Raw genomic sequence first — 23,088 nt, forward strand, 5'->3', positions numbered from 1 at the left:
ATTATAGAAATAACTTAAATTGACATAGTAAGTACCCTTAAGGAACATTGCTTGAACATTACTTAAACATTAATTAGTATTGCTTTATTAAATCATGTCCAGCATTAAGGTCATATTGAATACGTGTGTCAAGCATAAACATCTAATACGTTTCCCGATTGAAAAGTTTCTGCTGTAAATTACCTCCTCTCGGAGGTTTGTAAACCTTTTCTATTCCACAGAATCTGAGACTAGTTAAATCACCTTTGTGCACGTTGTAAAAGTGTCTGGACACAGCTGAAGCAGAGAGGGCTTTAGAATTTACAGCATCTGATAGGTGCCATCTCACTCGTACTTTTAGCAGACATGTGGTGCAGCCTATGTATTGAACTTTACATGTAATACTTTCTATTAGATACACTACATTTTCAGTGTTGCAATTATTGTAATCATGTATATCAAATTGTGATTATGAAAAGATGAAAATTTGTTTGCTTTATGCACATAGTTACATGTTTTGCAGCGAGTGGCTCCACATCTAAAAAACCCTGTGGCATTGAGCCAAGTAGCTCTATTAGTATCCCGTAGAGAGCTAGAGAATAGACTTGGGGACAGGATCGAGCCCAAAGTGGGTGCTCGTTTAGCAACAAATTTGATATCGTTCTGTGTTAGAATTCGTTTTAATTTGTCATCTTGTTTTAGCATGGGTAAATGATTTTTGACAATATCCACAATGTTTCTATATGTCAACAATGTGTCTCCGAGGAAGTTTTAACAGAAGGCACAGAAGATGCGCAGCTCCCGCTCACTAACAAACTTTCTGGTCAGGTAGCATGGGACCACTCTGAAGAGGGTTATTTTGCAGAGGAGTTAAGTGTCCGTTAAGGAGCCCAGAGGGCCGGTCATGTTCGCAGAAGATGTTGCCATTGACATAGTGGAACCTGTCTCCTGGTACCAGTCTGTTCCTACACGTGGCACATGTGAAGCACTTCAGGTGATACACGCTGCCCTGTGCCCTCATTACCATCTCGCTGGCTGGGATGGACTGTCTGCACGCGCTGCACGCCCCACTGCTCCCAAATAACCGAATGTAGTCGTTCCGGCACAGGATCATGCCGCTGTTTGTGTAACACGAGGTGCCAATCTCGCCCAGCTGAGCCTGGCAGCAGGAGCACTTGAGGCAGCGGGTGTGCCAGTACCGCTCCATGGAGTACAGGAGGAAGTGGTCTGCGATCTTTCCCCCGCAGCCTGCGCAGGCTCTAGGGGGGAGCCGTTGCTGCTGACTGCCGTGGTGGTTGCTTCGGACGTCTGGTTGTTCACCATCCCTGGTCCTGTCCGCTGCTCAGTACAGATCCACTAGGTCCCGGGGCGCACAGATCTCCTGTCCTGTGTCATACAGATCCCAGAGCCGAGCATCCACAATGTGCCTATATTGTGACCTATATGGGGTACTGAATACTACATTATTGTTGCTTGTCTGTGGACTATTATAAGTAGATTTATAATTTTTTGTAGTTAATAAATTTTTGCGATCTACTTTAGACATTTTTTTGCATGCTTTGTCCAGATTCCATTTAGGATATCCTCTATTAGAAAGACGCTCACAGGTTTTCTCTGTCTCTGCCAAAAAAAACATCATTGTCAGCGCAATTCCTTCTTGTTCTAATAAGTTCACCATATGGAATGTTTTTTATGATATGATTTGGATGGCAAGCATTGGCTCTAAGAATTGAATTACTTGAGGTCGGTTTTCTATAGGGGGTAATCTCAACAGTATGTTTTAATGTGTTGCCTGAGAGATTCAAATCCAAAAAATTAATGTTTTTCTGAAAATAATGGGTGAATTTTAAATTAAAATTATTGTTATTTGTGTGATCAACAAATGGTCACCTCCTCCTGTGAACCCCTCCATACTAGGATGAGGTCATCTATATAGCGACCATACCACACAATGTGTTTGCATATATCATTACCATCATTGTAGATATGACTCTCTTCCCATTTCAACATAACAATATTCGCTAGAGAAGGCAAAAATTTAGCGCCCATGCTCACTCCCGTTAATTGTTTAAAAAACCTATTGTCAAAACAAAAGTAATTATGGTTTAGTAAAAAATCCACTGCAGATATCAAAAAACTTTTTGTATCATTATTGTAGGCAGAGTATGTATCCAAATAATATGACAAACTCGACAATGCCACTGAATAAGGAATTGATGGATATAAACCTACCACATCACATGTAAGCCATGCATATTCTTCCTTCAGTAAAATTGATCAAAAACTGAGGTTACATATTTTGAGTCCCGTATGTAACTAGGGGTATTTTGTACCAATGGTTGCAGGTAATGGTCCACCCAAGATCCCAATCTTTCCCCTATGGAACCAATACCTGCAACTATTGGTCTCATTGGGGGAGGAAACACATTTTTGTGTATTTTAGGGAATAAATGATAAATTGGTGTAACTGGATGATCGTTTTTTTTAAATTCTGCCATTCTATCGTCAATAATATTCATATGTACACCTTCCAGTAACAGGTTATGCAGCAATGAATTAAATTTTTCAGTAGGGTTAGAGCTAAGTTCAGAATACAACTCCTTATTTTCCAAATCTAGTAGATTCAGTTTTTTATATAGCCCTGCGTCTAGTAGCACAATAGTGCCTCCTTTGTCTGATTGTCTTATTATAAGATCCTGGTTATCATGCAGCTCTTTCAGCACTTTTCTTTCCTTTTTAGTCCAGTTGGAATAGTTATTTTTGGAATCTAAAATAGATTTATTCAGATCGACTAATTCCTTTTCAACTAAATCCTGAAATTGATCCAAGATCGCTGGTCTGGATTTCAATGGATAAAAAGATGGGTTACTGACAGGAAAAGAATCATTAAGAGAGACGGAACCTAAAAAAGATTCTCTCTCCAACGCTTTTAGACTGAGAAATGCTTTCTGTTCATGAAACATGCGTATATTATCAGTAGTGGAATAATCAAGATTCTCAATGCATACGTTTTCACTGGCAACATCTGAAAGAAAATGGCATTTTACTGTCAGGTTATGTGCAAATTTATTCAAGTCAAGTAAGGTTTTAAATATGTCAAAGTCGGTTGTTGGAGAGAAGCTTAATCTCTTGCTGAGAATTGCTATCTGTTCCTCCGAGATCACATAGCTGGACAAATTCCACACTGGAGCCTCTAATAGTGGCAGCGATTCCTGTGCCGGGTAGGATATCTTCTTCATCTTATGCTTCCGGCCTGCATGTTTCCTGCGTTTTTTGGAATCGCTCCACTGGTGCTCGGAATATTGGGAACTGATCTCTGCTGTATTGAATGTGTGCTATTCGTAGAGCCTACTGATGAATCAGAAAGTTCCTCTGTAGTGGAAAAAAAGGAAGAAATATCCGAGGAGTAGTCTTTATCTCTGAAACTCACTTTTCCTTTAGCAAAATCCCGTCTCTGTGCTTGTTTTTTTAAAATCGAGTGTGGTTTCATATTCCAATTATAAACTTTGTTAGCAATATAGTCTTCTGTGTCTCGTTTAAATTTGGATTTTTTAGTGTCCATGATTTGATTTTCCAACTTGGTGATGTTTGTCTTCAATCTATCATTATAAAAATTAAAATCTTTAGAACTGGTGTGCCCCTCCAAAGAGCATTGCAAACTTTTAATATCCTGTTTAATATTATTTATTTCCATGTCCTCATACTTAATTATCAAAGAGATGAGTTTAAGGGAACATTGACTCAAAATAGAGTACCATTCTTTTTCAAACACAGATATAGGCCCAAAATAAAAAAGTAGGCTAAAAGCAGTTCAAAATTGGTAACAGGAGTACACAGGCGGCATTGCTTTGTTCAGTGGAGGAGGACAACTTTAATGAGTGGCGCAGACAGACTTAGTAGGCCTAAAATAAAAAAGTAGGCTAAATGCAGTTCAAAATTGGTAACAGGAGTACACAGGTGGCATTGCTTTGTTCAGTGGAGGAGGACAACTGTAATGAGTGGCGCAGACAGACTTAGTAGGCCTAAAATAAAAAAGTAGGCTAAATGCAGTTCAAAATTGGTAACAGGAGTACGCAGGCGGCATTGCTTTATTCAGTGGAGGACAACTGTAATGAGTGGCTGACACAGTAGGCCCAAATAATAAAGTGGGCTAAATGTCTGCCCAAAAATTGTTCATAAATAAACAGGTGGCACAGCTAGGTACAGGGGTGGGCTCCTCTGCTGAGTAGCAGACAGTGGTAGTTGGCGCAAAATATTAACTGGTCTAAATGAAGGCCAGGGCCCCTGTATATTTTTACTATCATCTATCATTTCAACAAACTTGTATTGGCAGTGCCATTGAAGGATTTAACAGCACAGACTACACAGTGGTGGAGCAGGGAGAGAGTTTTGCAAGTGGTGGAGCACTGTTCGAGCTTGGGGGGAACACTCTCGTGGGCGGCGGTACTGGCACAGGGCCCCTCATATTACGACGGTATGTCTGACGTTGGTTGTGCACCACCACGTCAGAGACACTTCATTGTACTATGAGGGACCCTGTGCCAGTGCCGTCGAGCAAGAGTGGGCGCACCCACCTGTCCAGGCAAACGGCACTTGCACGGGTGCTTGTGCCAGGTGGTGACCACGGCCCTGTGGGGGGAGTCAGCTCATTTAGTGAGGTATAAAAATGGCCTATGGTGGACATTCAACAGCTGCAAATGGAGGAATTGGAGCAGTTAGTAAGAGGAGGCCAAAAGCAAGACATTTTTCAGGCAAGCTGTCAGGTCGCCATTATCACCGCCACGGCCCCTGCTGTCCGCTTTTACTTACTGCTCCTCGATGTCCCGGCGCGCTCCTGTCCCTTCTCCAGCGCCGCCTTCTCTGCTTGCTCTCCCTGCTCCTGCCTCCTGTCGGGCGCGCGCGCACTAGGGTGTCCTGCGCACACGCACTCTGCCTTCCCTGCTCCGGTCAGCTCTGTGTCTCGCTGGCAGCGCTGATGTTACTTAGCAGCACTCCTGCTCGTCCACAGCGCCCTCTACTGAGAGCACATGTATGCGCACTCTGCCTTTTTCTTTGGACACTCTTTCCCCTGCTCTCTGTGGTCCTGGAGGACCATGACCCGGAAGGTACGCTGCCACTCTGCATTTAAGGCCACCTCTTCCTTTTGGCTGTGCCTGTCTGTCATTTGTTTTCTGGCAAATGCCTCTGGCTCCCTCGCTACCTAGCATACCTTACGTCCTCCCTGCTGCTTGTCTCTGACTTTTCGTTTCTGTGTATTATCATTAACTGTCTCCGTGCTTCCCTTGCAGCTCCAGTTGTCCTGTACCTTCGTTTCTTCCCGGTGTTCCAGATCCTCTGCCTAGTCTTTCCGCCATCGTCTCCTGCGCTTCCGTGGTCTCATGTCTCCATCCTGTCTTCCGGTTTGTCCTTCCATTCTCTGTCTGTCTTGTCAGTTCCTGTTTTCCGTTCCGCTTCTCCTTCTTCGTTCTCTTTTCCGTCGTCCCTGCCCTGACCTTTTCCTTTCCCTGTACTTTGGTACCGGCTGCCGTTCAGTAGTCTCCCCTGGGCCTGCTCCTAACGCTCCCTGTATAGGGGGCGGTCCACCTGGTCCACTCGTCCTGGGGAGGTTCGCTGTTTCGGTCCAGTGGGTCCACTTATCTCGCTTTCCTGGTCCCTGAGAGTAACAGTACAGACAGGCCATGGATCCCGCTGGTACCTCTGTTTCCACCCAAAAGGAACTCTTGTTTTTACAGGAGAACCAAAGCCGGATTATGGGTTTTCTTAAATCTATGGAGTCCCGTTTAGCTGCTCTTCAACCCTCCGACTCGGGGAGCGCAACCCAGCTGGCCAGTCTCCAGCAAGAGCTCGCCCAGCAACGTGATACCCAGGGCCACATACTGAGTTACATGGCTTCTGTGGATAATCGTCTGCTCACCCTTCAACCCCTGCCCAGGCTCCGGCTTCGCACCCTCCTCGTCTGGCTAGGCCACCGCGATACAGTGGAGATCCTAAATTGTGTCGAGGTTTCCTAAACCAAAGCCAGATGCACTTTGAACTTCTGCCACAACAATACCCCACTGACCGAGCTAAGGTGGTCTTTATTGTGTCTCACTTGGAGGGTGTGGCTCTGGCCTGGGTTAACCCCCTTTGGGAACGTGATGATCCTCTCGTCTCCCAACTATCTTCTTTTCTAGAGACCTTTCGTAAGGTCTTCGATGAGCCGGGACGGTTGGCTTCTACTACAGAGTCTCTTTTTAGTCTCCGCCAGGGTACTCTTTCTGTCGGTCAGTACGCCATACAATTTCGTACCTTGTCGTCCGAGCTGGGCTGGAACAATGAGGCTTTGGTTGGGGTCTTCTGGCGCGGTCTGTCTGGTCGAATTAAGGACGAGTTGGCGGGTAGATACACTCCTACAGTTCTGGAGGACCTGATTTCCCTGGCGACCCGCATTGACTTGCGTTTTCAGGAACGTCTCCGTGAATCAGCCAGGGAGAGGAGACCGCCTCGTCCAGTCCTATCTTCTCGCAGTCCTCCTCGTTCTCCTCAAGTCTCTCCTTCTGTGGTATCTGCTCCTGAACCTATGCAGGTGGACCGTATCAAGCCGACAGAGCAGCGTCGTAAGGAGAGACTGGCACAGGGTCTCTGCTTTTACTGTGGCAGTGCCTCCCATCTTCTGCGTTCCTGTCCGGTGAGGCCGGGAAACGCTTCCGCCTAGGTCAGGTAAGGGAGGCTTACCTGGGTGATAGTGATTCCTCTCTACCTTTTACTCTTTCTGTTCAGTTGCATATCGGTTCCGCTCGCTTTTCTGAAGTAGCGTATGTTGATTCTGGAGCGGCTGGAAATTTTATTCAACTCGAGGCGGTCAGTAGGTTTCAAATTCCTGTCAGATCCTTGGAGTCTCCTCGGCAGTTAGCTTCAGTTGACGGTCGGCCCTTGCAGGAGACCGTTACTTTGGTCACAGAAGAAGTGGAACTGAGCTTTACATCGGGAGAAGATTGCCTTCTACATGTTGCCATCTTTATCTCATACGTTTCTCCTGGGTCTTCCGTGGTTAAGAATACACGAGCCAGTTTTAGATTGGCATTCTGGTGATGTCCTACGTTGGGGTCATTCCTGTCAAACTAAATGTCTACGTCCTGTTCTTTAAGGTCATCCGTGTCTACTTCTCCTCCGGCAGGTTTGCCTTCAGCCTATCATTCCTTTGCTGATGTCTTCGATAAGAAAGAGGCGGAGAACTTGCCCCCGCATCGCCCATATGACTGCCTGATCGTCCTCGTCCCTGGTTCAACTCTACCCAGAGGACGAATCTATCCACTGAATCCTCTTGAGTCTCAAGCCATGTCCGAGTATGTTCAGGAGAATTTGGCCAAGGGTTTCATCCGGAAGTCCTCCTCACCCGCAGGTGCAGGTTTCTTTTTTGTTAAGAAGAAGGACGGAACCCTCCGTCCCTGCATCGACTACCGTGGTCTTAATTGTATTACTATTAAGAACAAGTATCCACTGCCTCTTATTCCTGAACTTTTTGATCGGCTACGGGGAGCTCAAATTTTTACTAAGCTGGATCTTCGCGGGGCCTACAATCTTATCCGAATTCGTTCCGGAGATGAGTGGAAGACCGCTTTCAACACCAGAGATGGTCACTACGAGTACCTCGTCATGCCCTTCGGCTTATGCAATGCCCCCGCGGTATTCCAAGAATTTGTGAATGACATTTTCCGTGATCTTTTGTATTCTTGCGTGGTGGTATATCTGGACGATATTCTCGTTTATTCTCCTGGTCTGTCTACTCACAGAAGGGACGTTCGTCTTGTTCTTCTGCGTCTGAGGGAGAATCGTCTGTTCGCCAAGATCGAGAAATGCGCCTTTGAGCAGTCATCTCTTCCTTTCCTGGGATACATTATCTCTGACTCTGGTCTATGCATGGATCCGGAAAAGGTGTCCGCCGTGCTCAACTGGCCACGTCCTCTTGGTACCAAAGCTATCCAGCGATTCGTCGGTTTCGCGAATTACTACCGACAATTCATTCCTCACTTTTCTTCTCTAATCAAATCCATCATCTCCTTGATTCACAAGGGATCCGACCCTCACATCTGGACCCCTGAAGCTGAAGATGCCTTTCTTTCTTTGAAACAAGCCTTCTCCACAGCTCCCGTACTTCATCGTCCTGAAGTCAATAAACCTTTTATTCTCTGGATGCTTCTGCAGTAGGAGCAGGGGCAGTACTGTCTCAAGAATCCTCGTCTGGGCGATTTGTCACCTGTGGTTTCTTTTCCAAGACCTTCTCTCCTTCTGAGCGAAACTATTCTATTGGTGACAGGGAGTTATTGGCCATAAAGTTGGCTCTACAAGAGTGGAGATACCTTTTGGAGGGAGCTGTTCACCCGTTCCGGATCTATACGGACCACAAGAATCTAGCTTATATTCGTTCGGCTCAAAGACTTAATCCCCGGCAAGCTAGATGGTCCCTGTTCTTTGCTCGTTTTAATTTCGAGTTACATTTTCGTCCTGGCAATAAAAATCTTAAGGCCGACGCTCTCTCCAGATCCTTTTTGCCTATCGACTCAGAGGAAGAGGCTTCGCATATTCTGGATCCCTCCAAGGTCATCGTAGTAGCTCCCGTCAATCTGTCTTCGCTGCCTCCGGGCAAGACCTTCGTCTCTGAGCGCAACAGAAGGCGAGTTTTACGTTGGGGCCATGCCTCCAAGTTTGCTGGTCATGCCGGTCTTAAGAAGACGCTCTTGCTTCTTTCCCGCTACTACTGGTGGCCAACTCTTTCCCAGGATGTTCAAGATTTTGTTGCTTCTTGTCCATCTTGTGCCAAGAACAAGATTCCTAGACGACGGCCCTCAGGACTTCTTCATCCGCTGCCTGTTCCTTCAGCTCCGTGGCAACACATTGCAATGGATTTTATCACCGATTTGCCTCGCTCTTCCGGCTGCACTGTCATCCTTGTTGTTGTGGATAGGTTCTCCAAAATGGCTCATTTTTTATCCCTTCCTGGTTTACCCTCTGCACCTGAACTGGCAAAAATTTTTGTCCGCCATATTTTTCGTATTCATGGCTTTCCTCAACATATCGTTTCGGATAGAGGAGTTCAGTTTACATCTCGGTTCTGGAGAGCGCTCTGTAAATATATGAACATCTCACTTGACTTCTCTTCTGCCTACCATCCTCAGTCCAACGGTCAAGTGGAACGCACCAATCAGACTCTGGTAACTTATCTTCGTCATTTTTCCAATGCACATCACAGTGACTGGTCTGATCTTCTTCCTTGGGCAGAATTTGCATACAACAACCATCCCAGTGAATCTTCTTCCAAGTCGCCCTTCTTTATCGTCTACGGTCAACATCCTGGTGTACCTCTACCGGTTCCTCCTGTTTCGGGGGTGCCGGTGGCTGATCTTTTGTCCGGGGAGTTCTCCAGGATCTGGCAGGAGACCAAGACCGCTCTTGAATTTGCGCGAGACAGAATGAAGAGACATGCTGACAAGAGGCGCCTAGACCCTCCGTTATATCATCCCGGTGAAAGGGTATGGTTATCCTCTAAATTTGTTCGCTTAAAGATTCCTTCTCATAAATTGGGTCCTCGTTATATTGGGCCTTTTGAGATTCTGACCCGTATTAATGATGTCTCCTACAAGTTGAAGCTGCCCTCCTCACTACGCATTCCTAATTCCTTCCATGTTTCCCTTCTGAAGCCACTTGTTCTCAATCAGTTTCATACCTCTACTGCGCCTTCTTCCCGGCCGGTCTCCGCTAATGATGTTTTTGAGATTAAGGACATCCTTGCCATGAAGAGAGTGAGGGGGAGGACCTTTTTTCTGGTAGACTGGAAGGGTTTTGGTCCAGAGGAGAGATCTTGGGAGCCTCGGGAGAACATCCAAGCTCCTCGAGTTTTGGCTAGATTTCTTTCTGGTCTTAGAAAGGGGGGAGGTAAAGAGGGGAGTACTGTCAGGTCGCCATTATCACTGCCGCGGCCCCTGCTGTCCGCTTTTACTTACCGCTCCTCGGCGTCCCGGCGCGCTCCTGTCCCTTCTCCAGCGCCGCCTTTTCTGCTCGCTCTCCCGGCTCCTGCCTCCTGTCGGGCGCGCGCGCACTAGGGTGTCCTGCGCACGCGCACTCTGCCTTCCCTGCTCCGGTCAGCTCTGTGTCTCGCTGGCAGTGCTGATGTTACTTAGCAGCGCTCCTGCGCGTCCACAGCGCCCTCTACTGGGAGCACATGTATGCGCACTCTGCCTTTTTCTTTGGACACTCTTTCCCCTGCTCTCTGTGGTCCTGGAGGACCATGACCCGGAAGGTACGCTGCCACTCTGCATTTAAGGCCGCCTCTTCCTTTTGGCTGTGCCTGTCTGTCATTTGTTTTCTGGCAAATGCCTCTGGCTCCCTCGCTACCTAGCGTACCTTACGTCCTCCCTGCTGCTTGTCTCTGACTTTTCGTTTCTGTGTATTATCATTAACTGTCTCCATGCTTCCCTTGCAGCTAAAGTTCTCCTGTACCTTCGTTTCTTCCCGGTGTTCCAGATCCTCTGCCTAGTCCTTCCGCCATCGTCTCCTGCGCTTCCGTGGTCTCATGTCTCCATCCTGTCTTCCGGTTTGTCCTTCCATTCTCTGTCTGTCTTGTCAGTTCCTGTTTTCCGTTCCGCTTCTCCTTCTTCATTCTCTTTTCCGTCGTCCCTGCCCTGACCTTTTCCTTTCCCTGTACTTTGGTACCGGCTGCCGTTCAGTAGTCTCCCCTGGGCCTGCTCCTAACGCTCCCTGTATAGGGGGCGGTCCACCTGGTCCACTCGTCCTGGGGAGGTTCGCTGTTTCGGTCCAGTGGGTCCACTTATCTCGCTTTCCTGGTCCCTGAGCGTAACACAAGCTATGTGTCAGCAGGGAAAGGTGGGGCAAAATAATTTGAAATCCATGATTGGTTCATTTTAATGAAGCTTAGATTATCAACATTTCGGGTAGCCAGACGTGTCCTTTTTTCGGTCAGTATTGAACCAGCAGCACTGAAGACTCTTTCTGATAGCACACTAGCAGCTGGACAAGCGAGCTCCTGTAATGCATATTCTGCCAATTCAGGCCAGGTGTCTATTTTAGATGCCCAGTAATCAAAGGGGAATGACCTGTGAGGGAGAACATCGATAAGGGAGGAAAAATAGTTTGTAACCATACTGGACAAATGCTGTTTCCTGTCACTTTGAATAGATGCAGCAGTACCTGTCGTGTCTGCGGTCATTGCGAAATCACTCAACAACCTGGTCATAAAACCCCTCTGTCCAACACCACTTCGGATTTGTGCACCTCTAACACTTCTGCCATGTTGCCCCCTACAGCTCGTATGAGAACCATCACCGCCGCTGTGTGCTGGGAATGCCTGAACCAAACTGTCTACAAGAGTTGTTTGTTTGGTAGCCAATATTTGCTCATGGTTATCATGTGGCATGATATTTTGTAATTTTCCTTTATATCGTGGATCCAGGAGGCAGGCCAACCAGTAATCGTCATCGTTCATCATTTTGATAATGCGGGGGTCCCTTTTTAGGATACGCAAGGCATATTCAGCCATGTGGGCCAATGTTCCAGGTGTCAATTCACTGCTTGTGCTGGGTTGAGGAGCACTTTCTTTCAAATCAACATCACTTGTGTCCCGCAAAAACCCTGTACCTGACCTTGCAACGCCACCAGTTTCTATTGCCCCCTGAGAAGCATCCTCCTCCCATAAATATTCATCCCCATCATCCTCGTCCTCTTCGTCCGCCACCTCGTCCAGGAGAGTTCCCTGAGCAGACAATGGCTGACTGTCATCAAGACTTCCCTCCTCGGCTGCAAACGCCTGCTCCTTAATGTGCGTCAAACTTTGCATCAGCAGACGCATTTGTGGGATGCTCATACTTATGATGGCGTCGTCTGCACTTACCAGCCGTGTGCATTCCTTAAAACACTGAGGGACTTGACAGAGGTCTTGTAGCTTCGACCACTGCACACCAGACAACTCCATGTCAGCCATCCAACTGCCTGCCCATGTATGTGTATCATCCCAGCATATGGCTGGAGTGTACGGGCAACCGGCAGATGTGCGAACAAAGTCTTCGCACCTTCAAGAGCAGGGCTGGTAACTCAGGATAATTTTTCAGGTTCAAGTTGTGAGCCAGGCAAGGTATGTGTTTCAGTTCTGAAAGGGTTATGGCAGCCATAAAATTCCTTCCGTTATAACTGACTACCTTGCCTGCCTCAAGATGTACACTACACTGCCCAGCCATAACAGAGTTTCTTGCTGCAAGTACTCGGCCAGTACTACCGCGATGTGTCTGTTGTCGCCCAAACACTTCATTTCTAACAGCCTGCTGATGCTTACCACTAGCTGTTCAATAATGGGACACCTCGTGTGCAACACTGGCAGCTGTGGATGGAGTGGTCGTGCGACTGTGCTCTGTGGATGAGCTTTCACTTCTGGAGGGGTGGCGAACGCCTCTACAGCCAACTGTTTCCTAGACCGTGGGCTAGGCAGAACTGTCCCACTATGGTTGTCCCCTGTGGACCCTGCATCCACCACATTAACCCAGTGTGCCGTGATGGACACGTAACGTCCCTGGCCATGCCTACTGGTCCGTGCATCTGTTGTGAGGTGCACCTTTCTACTGACTGATTGCCTGAGTGCATGGACAATGCGGTCTTTGACATGCTGGTGGAGGGCTGGGATAACTTTTCTCGCAAAGAAGTGTCGACTGGGTAGGTCATAGCATGGTATTGCGTAGGCCATCAGGGCTTTGAAAGCTTCGCTTTCAACCAACTGGTAGGGCATCATCATTAGTCTAGCAATGTGGGCGTTCAAACCCTGTGTACGCGGATGAGAGGATGAGTACTTTATTTTCCTAACGAGAGTCTCTTGTAGGGTGAGCTGGACTGGAGTGCTGCATATGGTGGAACTAGCGGGGGTGGTGGTGGTGGACATGGCAGATTGAGAGAGGGTTGGTGATATATTCTTGATGTTGGCCTACATACAATGTTTCCTACCAAGAACCTTGTGATTCCCTGACTGCTTTGGCCTTGCGACGATACCTCCACATGTGCTGCTGGTGGTGTCCTAACCGGTGGGCTTACAGTGAGGGAAGCAATGTAGCGTTGCTGACTACCTTCATTCTGAGCATGTGCACCAATGGTACGGGACGTTTGGTAGTTAGTCCTGGCTTGCAATGCATGCTGGTTAAATGTCTAAGCATGCACATTGTATTTCAATTTTGGAGATTCTTCCCTCTGCTAAAGGTCTTTGAGCATTTCTTACAGATAACTTTGCACTGATCATTCGGATCTTGGTTAAAAAATTGCCACACTGCACTCTTCCTACTATGGAATACCTTTTCAGACATTGCTCCCTGTGCTACTTTCATCGGATGGCCACGCTGTCCTAAAACTGTTTTTGGTTTTGACAAATGTTTTTGGCAAGATATGGGCCTGCCAGGTGAAAGCTGTTGCAATGTAGATGGCTGCTGCGGATCATCCTCCTCTGCTTCTGAGCTACTGGCAGCAGCACCCTCTTCCCCCAATGGCTGCCAACCTGGGTCAACAACTGGGTCATCTATCACCTCCTCTTCAATGTCATGTGCACCTTCCTCTGTGTCACCGTGTAAGGTGCTATAGCATTCGGGACGGGGCACCATAGTCTCATCAGGGTCAGATTCTGGCTCAGAACACTGCGAGGGCAATGTAGTGATCTGAGTCAATGGAACAGCATAATAATCTAGCTGTGGCTGTGCACTCCATGTCCGATTCATCTTGTAATGGGCTGTTAACAATTTCCCTCTCTAACCCAGGCATGGTATGTGTAAAGAGCTCCATGGAGTAAACTGTTGTGTCGCCTGCCGCATCCTTCACTTTTGGTTTGGGTGAAGTACACAAGGAAGCAACTTGTTCCTGACCGGGAGCATCCACTGACGACTCGCTGCTTTTATATTTAGAACTTTCTGAAGAGGAGGCAAAAGAGCTAGAGGCTGAGTCAGCAAGGAACGCCAAAACTTTTTCCTGCTGCTCCGGCTTTAAAAGCTGTTTTCCTACTCCCAGATAAGGGAGCCTTCGAGGCCTTGTGTAGCCAGACGATGCTAGCTCAACACCTCGAGCCTTTGGTGCTATTTTGCTTTTCCCACTACCACCAGATGCTCCACCACCACCATCAGTACCAACTGGCAACGACCGCCCACGACCTCTTCCACCAGACTTCCTCATTTTTGGAAAAATCTAACCAAAATAACAACCATTATATGGTACTGTAAAACAAGGTAGAAGGTGTATATAAACTCGTTGAGAATTTAACCCCTTAGCGACCGCCGATACGCCTTTTAACGGCGGCCGCTAAGGGTACTTAAACCACAACGCCGTTAATTAACGGCGCTGTGGAAAAAGTCCATAGCGCCCCCCAGAGGCCGATTTTCTCCGGGGTCTCGGCTGCCGAGGGTAGCCGAGACCCCAGAGAACATGATTCGGGGGTTTTTTAACCCACCCCGCATTTGCGATCGCCGGTAATTAACCGTTTACCGGCGATCGCAAAAAAAAAAAAAAAAAGCGATCTCTTTTTAATTTCTCTGTCCTCCGATGTGATCGCACATCGGAGGACAGAGAAAAGGGGTCCCAGGAGGCCCCCCAATACTCACCTAGCTCCCCCGATGCTCCTCGTGTCTCCCGGTGGGCGCCGCCATCTTCAAAATGGCGGGCGCATGCGCAGTGCGCCCGCCGGCCGGCACCGGGAGAATCTTTGGGGTCTCGGCTGCCGGGGGTAGCCGAGACCCCAAAGAGCACGATCGGGGTCGGTATTACCGACCCCTGTTTTGCGATCGCCGGTAATTAACTGTTTACCGGCGACCGCAAAAAAAAAAAAAGAAGTAAAGTGTAATTCTCTGTCCTCTGATGTGATCGCACATCAGAGGACAGAGAAATAGGGGGATTCGGGGACCCTAGCATATCACCTAGGTCCCTGGATCCTCTTGCTGCTCCTCCTGGCCGCCGGCAGCAGAACATGGCGGACGCATGCCCAGTGCGCCCGCCATCTGTCTCCATCTGCCGGCCGGCAGGAGAACAGCAGTTGGGGCTAAAATTAGTGGTAGGGTTAGGGTTAGGGGTAGGGTTAGGGTTAGGGGTAGGGTTAGGTTAGGGTTAGGGGTAGGGTTAGGTTAGGGTTAGGGGTAGGGTTAGGGTTAGGTTAGGGGTAGGGTTAGGTTAGGGGTAGGGTTAGGGGTAGGGTTAGGTTAGGGTTAGGTTAGGGGTAGGGTTAGGGGTAGGGTTAGGTTAGGGGTAGGGTTAGGGGTAGGGGTAGGGTTAGGTTAGGGGTAGGGTTAGGGGTAGGGTTAGGGGTAGGGTTAGGTTAGGGTTAGGTTAGGGGTAGGGTTAGGGGTAGGGTTAGGGTTAGGTTAGGGGTAGGGTTAGGTTAGGGTTAGGGGTAGGGTTAGGTTAGGGGTAGGGTTAGGGGTAGGGTTATGTTAGGGGTAGGGGTAGGGTTAGGTTAGGGGTAGGGCTAGGGTTGGGGCTAAATTTAGGGTTAGGGTTGGGGCTAAATTTAGGGTTAGGGTTGGGGCTAAACTTAGGGTTAGGCTTCTTTCACACTTACGTCGGTACGGGGCCGTCGCAATGCGTCGGCCCGACATACCGACGCACGTTGTGAAAATTGTGCACAACGTGGGCAGCAGCTGTAGTTTTTCAACACATCCGCTGCCCAATCTATGTCCTGGGGAGGAGGGGGCGGAGTTACGGCCACGCATGCGCGGTCAGAAATGGCGGATGCGACGTACAAAAAAACGTTTCATTGAACGTTTTTTTGTGCCGACGCTCCGCCAAAACACAACTGATCCAGTGCACGACGGACGCGACGTGTGGCCATCCGTCACGATCCGTCGGCAATACAAGTCTATGGGCAAAAAACGCATCCTGCGGGCACATTTGCAGGATCCGTTTCTTGTCCAAAACGACGGATTGCGACGGAATGCCAAACGACGCAAGTGTGAAAGTAGCCCTAGGGCTAGGGTTAGGGTTGGGGCTAAAGTTAGGGCTAGGGTTGGGGCTAAAGTTAGGGTTAGAGCTGGGATTAGGGTTAGGGTTTGGATTAGGGTTCGTATTAGGGTTAGGGTTGGCATTAGGGTTACGCTTGGGATTAGGGTTAGGTTTGGGATTAGGGTTAAGGTTAGGGTTGTGATTAGGGGTGTATTGGGATTAGGGTTAGGTTTGAGGTTAGGGTTGAGATTAGGATTAGGGGTGTGTTGGATTTAGGGTTTTGATTAGGGTTATGGTTAGGGTTGACATTAGGGTTGTTTTGGGGTAAGGGTTGTGATTATGGTTAGGGTTAGTGATTAGGATTATGGATGAGGTTGGGATTAGGGTTAGGGGTGTGTTGGGGTTAGGGTTGGAGCTAGAATTGGGGGGTTTCCACTGTCTAGGTACATCAGGGGGTCTCCAAACACGACAGCCAATTTTGCGCTCAAAAAGTCAAATGGTGCTCCCTCCCTTCTGAGCTCTGCCGTGCGCCCAAACAGTGGGTTACCCCCACATATGGGGCATCAGCGTACTCGGGATAAATTGGACAACAACTTCTGGGGTCCAATTTCTCTTGTTACCCTTGTGAAAATAAAAACTTGGGGGCTACAAAATCTTTTTTGTGAAAAAAAAATATTTTTTATTTTCACGACTCTGCATTCTAAACTTCTGTGAAGCACTTGGGCATTCAAAGTTCTCACCACACATCTAGATAAGTTCCTTGGGGGGTCTAGTTTCCAAAATGGGGTCACTTGTGGAGGGTTTCTACTGGTTAGGTACATCAGGGGCTCTGCAAACGCAACATAATACCCGCAGACCATTCTATCAAAGTCTGCATTCCAAAACGGCGCTCCTTCCTTCCGAGCTCTGCCGTGCGCCCAAACAGTGGTTTACCCCCACATATGGGGTACCAGCATACTCAGGACAAATTGGACAACAACTTTTGGTGTCCAGTTTCTCTTGTTACCCTTGTGAAAATAAAAATTTGGTGGCTAAAAAATCTTTTTTGTGGAAAAAAAAAATATTTTTTATTTTCACGGCTCTGCATTATAAACTTCTGTGAAGCACTTGGGCATTCAAGGTTCTCACCACACATCTAGATAAGTTCCTTAAGGGGTCTAGTTTCCAAAATGGTGTCACTTGTGGGGGGTTTCCACTGTTTAGGCACATCAGGGGCTCTCCAAACGCGACATGGCGTCCAATCTCAATTCCAGCCAATTCTACATTGAAAAAGTAAAACGGCACTCCTTCTCTTCCAAGCTCTGCGGTGCGCCCTAACAGTTGTTTACCCCCACATATTGGGTATTAGCGTACTCAGGAGAAATTGCACAACAACTTTTGTGGTCTAATTTCTCCTGTTACCCTTGTGAAAATAAGAATTTGTGGGCAAAAAGATCATTTTTGTGTAAACAAAAGCGATTTTTTATTTTCACGGCTCTACGTTATAAACTTCTGTGAAGCACTTGGGGGTTCAAAGTGCTCACCACACATCTAGATAAGTTCCTTAAGGGGTCTAGTTTCCAAAATGGTGTCACTTGTGGGGAGTTTCCACTGTTTAGGTACATCAGGGGCTCTCTAAATGTGACATGGTGTCCGATCTCAATTCCAGCCAATTCTGCATTGAAAAAGTCAAACGGCGCTCCTTCACTTCTAAGTTCTGCGGTGCGCCCTAACAGTGGTTTACCCCCACATATGGGGTATTGGCGTATTCAGGAGAAATTGCATAACAAAATTTATGGTTACATTTCTGTTTTTACACTTGTGAAAATTAAAAAAATGGTTCTGAATTAAGATGTTTGCAAAAAAAAGTTAAATGTTCATTTTTTCCTTCCACATTGTTTCAGTTCCTGTGAAGCACGTAAAGGGTTAATAAACTTCTTGAATGTGGTTTTGAGAACCTTGAGGGGTGTAGTTTTTAGAATGGTGTCACACTTCATTATTTTCTATCATATAGACCCCTCAAAATGACTTCAAATGTGATGTGGTCCCTAAAAAAAAATGGTGTTGTAAAAATGAGAAATTGCTGGTCAACTTTTAACTTTTGTGCTGATGTAAAGTAGACATGTGGGAAATGTTATTTATTAACTATTTTTTATGACATATCTCTCTGATTTAAGGGCATAAAAATACAAAGTTTGAAAACTGCAAAATTTTAAAAATTTTCGCCATATTTCCGTTTTTTTCATAAATAATCGCAAGTAATATCGAAGAAATGTTACCACTAACATGAAGTACAATATGTCACGAAAAAACAATCTCAGAATCAGCGGGATCCGTTGAAGCGTTCCAGAGTTATAACCTCATAAAGTGACAGTGGTCAGAATTGCAAAAATTGGCCTGGTCATTAAGTACCAAATTGGCTCTGTCACTAAGGGGTTAAATCTCCCTTTTTTGGGGGGGAGACTGCACCAAAACTCAGGCCCAGTGTATTACACTACACAATGTAAGTGGCAGAACGTGGCTGGAAGATATACAACAAACTAACAGAACTGACGTAGATCCACTTAGTGCCAATTTAGATCTCCCTTTTTTGGGGGGGGAGACTGCACCAAAACTCACGTCCAGTGTATTACACTACACAATGTAAGTGGCAGAACGTGGCTGGAAGATATACGACAAACTAACAGAACTGACGTAGATCCACTTAGTGCCAATTTAAATCTCCCTTTTTTGGGGGGGAGCCAGCAACAAAACTCAGGCCCAGTGTATTACACTACACAATGTACATGGCAGAACGTGGCTGGAAGATATACGACAAACTAACAGAACTGACGTAGATCCACTATGTGCCAATTTAAATCTCCCTTTTTTGGGAGGGAGACTGCAACAAAACTCAGGCCCAGTGTATTACACTACACAATATAAGTGGCAGAACGTGGCTGGAAGATATACAACAAACTAACAGAACTGACGTAGATCCACTTAGTGCCAATTTAGATCTCCCTTTTTTAGGGAGGAGACTGCAACAAAACTTTGGCCCAGTGTATTACACAATGTAAGTGGCAGAATGTGGCTGGAAGATATATAAAAAAAATACAAGGACTGTAGTACAATTTCAATCTCCCTACAATGATCTCAGGACAAGTATGGCAGCAATAAAAAGACTGCTGCACACAAAAGTGTGGACAAATAACTGTGCAGAAAAAAGCAACAGGATTTTTGCTTTTAAAAAAGCATTTGGTTTGCACAGCGGCGTGCAATGCAGCTATCAGGGAGCCTAATAAGCTACAGAGCTGATGCACAAAAATATAAACTCCACTGTCCCTGCAAAGAAAAGGTGGTGTTGGACAGTGGAAATCGCTACAGCACAAGCAGTTTTGGGGTTAATCTTCCCTCCCTAACTATATCCCTTCTTCTGATGCAGCTGCAGCAACCTCTCCCTATGCTACGATCGGCAGAAGTAAGATGGCGGTCGGCGTGCACGCCCCTTTATAGCCCCTGTGATGCCGCAGAAAGCAAGCCAATCACTGTTATGCCCTTGTCTAAGATGGTGGGGACCGAGACCTATGTCATCATGCTGCCCATACTCTGTGTCCTCCTTCATTAGCTGAAAAATGGCGCTGAAAAACTTAATACGAAATGTGACTTTGGCGCGCTGATCGCTGACCTCATGGCTGATCCCACACTAGGATCAGGTCGGGTTTCACGAAACCCGACTTTGCTGAAAGTCAGCGATTTTTGAATTTGTCCGATCCGTTTCGCTCAACCCTAACTAACCGCAACACATCATTGAACCGTCCAGGTTTGTGTCTGTGGCTGCAGTTAATCTTGCTCGACTTCCTCCAGGCAAGTCTCTTGTATCTAGTTCTGATAAGATTAGAGTTCTCCGCTGGGGTCACTCTTTGAAATTGGCCGATCATGCCGGTCAGAAGAAGACTTTGCAACTCATTTCTCGTTACTACTGGTGGCCTACCATGGGCAAAGATGTCCTGGAATATGTTGCGGCCTGTCCTTCGCGTGCCCGCCACAAGACTGCTAAACTTCTCCCCTTCAGACAGTTATTACCACTTTCTGTTCCATGGCAGCACATCGCAATGAACTTCATTACTGATCCTCCTGTTTCTTCTGGTTGTTCTGTTATCTGGGTAGTGGTGGATCATTTCTTGAAGATGGCTTATTTCGTTCCGCTACCTGGTCTTCCACCTGCTTCTGAGCTCGCGGACTGTTTTATTCAGCACATCTTCCGTCTTTATGGATTTTCTCTCCACATTGTGTCCGACAGGGGTGTCCAGTTCACCTCCAAGTTCTGGAGAGCAGTTTGTAAATCTGTGCAAGTGGAGTTGGACTTCTCTTCTGCATACCATCCTCAATCCAATGAGCAAGTAGAGAGGACCAATCAAATCCTGACTGGATTCCTGCGACATTTCGTCAATGTGCATCATGATGACTGGATCAAGTTGCTACCTTGGGCATAATTCTCGTACAATAATCAAGTAAGTTATTATTCAAGGAGAACAAAAGGAGCGTTCAAAAAGACAAACGTAAAAGAGTACAAAATTTATTGAAACATATAACAGACAACATATACAAACATATATATGAAATTAAGGACACTAAAACAACCCCAAGCACCCGCACTGGTCATCAGAACTGTATAAAGTGTATATGGTATAAGCACAAAGGTAACGCAAGTGGCACAGGATGGATGACCATATCCCTATCCAGCCCCATGAACCCCAGCTTAAATCCCCCTGGTTCCAAAATATAGACCTAGATGGGGCTAGCAGAAAGTACTGCAAAACTGACAGTCCATAGGACCGGAAACACCCCAGGAGACTGATAGCACTACCGGTCTAATAACGGCATATAGCGTAACAGGCACAGTGACACCAGTATCCAAAAGGTACTTCTTACCCGGGTGCAGGGATCAAAAGAGAAGGGCGACACCCCCGACGCGCGTTTCGCTCCAGCGTTGTTTGCTTTATCAAGGGGAAGTGTCACAAACTCCACCGAAGGAGCCTTATATCCCCCACTTCCGGTTACGTGAAACTCACGTGACCCGGAAGTCAGTACGGCTGCTCGTAAGCGGCGCATGCGTCCATGGCACCCGGCGCCGCAACCACCCCGCCCAGCCAGGCTCCCGAGCCAAGTGAGTGGAAACATGGAATAACCATGATAGCCAGTCACAGACCCGGAATGCCGAACGGCCGGACAGAGGAGGGGCGGAGCCAAGAGCAAACGGGCGCATGCGCACTGCAACCGGAACAATAACAAGGCATGTAACCACTAAGGAAAACGATATATGCAATAAACACAGAATTAATCACAATCCATAAGGAAATAATCATAAAATATATACAATTGGCATATAAACCATGACTTTTGGATATGGGATGGACCCCACTCCTTCTTAAAACCACCATAACTACTGTAAACCTAGGTACTAAAATAAATACACAAAACACATTATTTTGGTTGTCAAAATGGCCACAGCTTTTATTCAAATCACAGGATTAAATAATCACAGTAGGAGTCAGGTGGAGTGCTAGTACATTGGGATTCACAAGTACTGCGATATCCCCAGCTGTCTGACATACAGCACCAGGACAGACAGCCATAAAGGGGCGGCACGCACTGGCTTGCCATTCAAGCAGAGCCAGTAAACTTTCAGGGCACCAATGACCCTATTATCCTCACCCTGTGCTTAACCACTGTGCCCGCCCCTGATTGATGTTACCATTACAATGTCCTTGAGGCTGGCCACCAAAGCCGAGCCTGCTCACCACCATGAGGTTTTACATCCTCTATTAGTTAAAATGAGTCCACCTTAACTTGTCTGCAACTTCCACCTGACTCCTAAACCGCAAAGCCGTGACGGGTTATAAATTCCAAGTCTCATTTGACACCTTTTTTTTTTTTTTTATAATTAAATCATTTTTGCAAACTTAAAAATTAGGAGTCCCTGCAAAAGCATTAATGGGACTAAACTTGGCAAACCCCCGACTCACAAAGAGTCATCCTACAGCGCTCAGGAGAGGAAAAACCCCCTGTGGAGGAAACCTCCAGGGAACCATGGCTGAAGGATTGCCCTTCCCTTGGGCTTAGAAGGTTGCCACAAATAACTCTTTATAGCCAATATACAATTGAACCTGGTACAAGATATACAATGACAAATTCAAAAATACAATAAAGCATTTATCATTATACAAGCAATAATTAAAAAGTGTAAGGACAGAGATTATAAACAGGGCGGGAGGGCGGGTAATGTTTCCTCCTGTCCATCGTGTGAGAGAAAGAGGGAGAGCCAGAGTTGCCTCCCCTATATAAGCCCCACCCTCCTCACAGTAATACACCAGGCACAAACATCTAAACTCCTTCCTCTTAAAGCAACATCACTCTTGTTTAAAATCTACACTACAATACAAACAAAGGCTGCAGGAGTTCTCAGTCCACCCATCCCCAAGTCATGTCCACCTCCGTCTAGTCTCCGGTGGTTTCTTGACTTTTGGATATGGGATGGACCCCACTCCTTCTTAAAACCACCATAACTACTGTAAACCTAGGTACTAAAATAAATACACAAAACACATTATTTTGGTTGTCAAAATGGCCACAGCTTTTATTCAAATCACAGGATTAAATAATCACAGTAGGAGTCAGGTGGAGTGCTAGTACATTGGGATTCACAAGTACTGCGATATCCCCAGCTGTCTGACATACAGCACCAGGACAGACAGCCATAAAGGGGCGGCACGCACTGGCTTGCCATTCAAGCAGAGCCAGTAAACTTTCAGGGCACCAATGACCCTATTATCCTCACCCTGTGCTTAACCACTGTGCCCGCCCCTGATTGATGTTACCATTACAACGTCCTTGAGGCTGGCCACCAAAGCCGAGCCTGCTCACCACCATGAGGTTTTACATCCTCTATTAGTTAAAATGAGTCCACCTTAACTTGTCTGCAACTTCCACCTGACTCCTAAACCGCCACCAGCGAGGCCATTTGACACCTTGAATGGACTCGACCCCCATCACCCATGCCTAATAAAGTCATCAACCAGATCTGCATGCTATGGAAAGACTGTGCATATAAGGAACAAAATTCCAGGACTGCAACAGATTAATTTTAACAATGCAACACTACCAAATTATGATCGATAATATGGTAACTACAGCAAAATAACAGCC

At 46.8% G+C, this 23,088-nt stretch overlaps 1 pseudogene; it reads right to left on the reverse strand.

The window, feature by feature from the left end:
* Positions 1-728: 728 nt before the first annotated feature.
* LOC138673949 (LIM domain transcription factor LMO4-A-like) lies at positions 729-1,382 on the reverse strand (annotated as a pseudogene).
* Between the last annotated feature and the right edge of the window lie 21,706 nt (positions 1,383-23,088).

Source organism: Ranitomeya imitator, chromosome 4, assembly GCF_032444005.1.
Source record: "Ranitomeya imitator isolate aRanImi1 chromosome 4, aRanImi1.pri, whole genome shotgun sequence".
NCBI lineage: Eukaryota > Metazoa > Chordata > Amphibia > Anura > Dendrobatidae > Ranitomeya > Ranitomeya imitator.